Here is a 1,604-nt window from a genome sequence, read left to right as displayed (position 1 = left end):
TATATATATATATATATAATGTGTCTTCTAAACGGCAAATTCTAAGATTTGTAGTGAAAATGTTTTATGAATGACGAATAGATGACCAAGGTATAGTACATATATGCCAGTCAATCTTCCTTATTTGGAATTAAACCTCATAAAAATTCAGACTTCTGTGTGATATTTCTTATCCATTTCATAAACCCCAGCAATTAATGCGGTACATGAGAAAGCATTAATAACTTCCATCAATGTGTATTTTCGTGAACAGAATATGAAAGTGCACCATACAATTTAAATAACCAAACACCATTTTGTGCTATTTCGTTGTTTTACGTGCCCTTCGCTATAACACTACAAAACAAATACGATTCAGATTTTTGAATTAGAGATTGAACAATTTTTTTAAAAATGGAAATCATATATCGGCCTATATGATGCCGTACATGTTGGATAACTGTCCTATTGTTTTAATTTCCTAACGTGTGGAAAACCGAATACATCTCTTAAAACAAATATCTAACAGCAATGCTTTTATAGACTATTACTGATCTTTGACTTTTGAACGTTATCTTCATATAAAACACGGCAGACAGACGTCCGTATTAATCTTTCATTAAATGTGCTAATCGGATTAACGTTACAAAAAGTAATACGAAAAGACTATAACCATGCATTTAAAATACTTCATCGGAAAAACAAACTAAAGTTATAAGCAACCTATAAATTTAAGCCTTGCCTTTTTGATATATAATACGGATTATTTATTTATCAGTAAGAGTTAGTCAAATAGTATGTAGACTTACTATTTATTTTATTTTAAAATTCTGGAAATAAATCATGTTTAAATATTATTCTTTGTGGTATTTAGTTGGGACATTTAAACCATAAATTCTAAACTTATTAAAGAACGAAGCTTTAAATGTTATTCGCTTGCGAATTTTGTTTCAATTAAACACATTGTTAGCAATCATTTAATGTATATATATTAAGTATTCTAAGTAATAGTTAGGCAAGTGACGTTTTCATTGGTATGTTCACCTCCACAGAAAGAAAAACATGTGAAAGTGTTTGCAACCAAATTAATGTACAAAGATATATGTGAAATAGCACAGCTGAGATATACAATTGCTGAAGGACGTATTGTAAAAACACAGTGCCCATCGCAATTCACACATAAGACATTGATCACATCAAGATTTCAGTAGCAACCACTTATCCAACGCACCACCTAATATGAACGAACATGGAATCATGTCATTCTCGCGCAGACTATTTAACCACACAGCTATGGCTGTGTTTGCACATGGTGATAGCTTCATCTATATTCCTATACTTGTTAGACTAATATTTTCTTAGAGAAGGACAATTACATAAATGAAATTTACAAAATAATGACGGACTTTCTTTTTCAGGGGACAAAACTTAATATTCTTTCTTATACTTATTAACTACACAGCGTCATGGTAATGCTGTTGAGGCCCTCTAATATGGTTCGAAGTTATCTTCTATGTATTTCCTAATGCATCAACATATCCTAGCACGCGATAAACATAACAGCATCTCATACATACATGCATGCGTTTATACGCACGCGCACACACACACACACACACACACAC

Source organism: Octopus bimaculoides, chromosome 4 (genome assembly GCF_001194135.2).
Source record: "Octopus bimaculoides isolate UCB-OBI-ISO-001 chromosome 4, ASM119413v2, whole genome shotgun sequence".
NCBI lineage: Eukaryota > Metazoa > Mollusca > Cephalopoda > Octopoda > Octopodidae > Octopus > Octopus bimaculoides.
Note: the sequence above shows the minus strand (reverse complement) of the source record.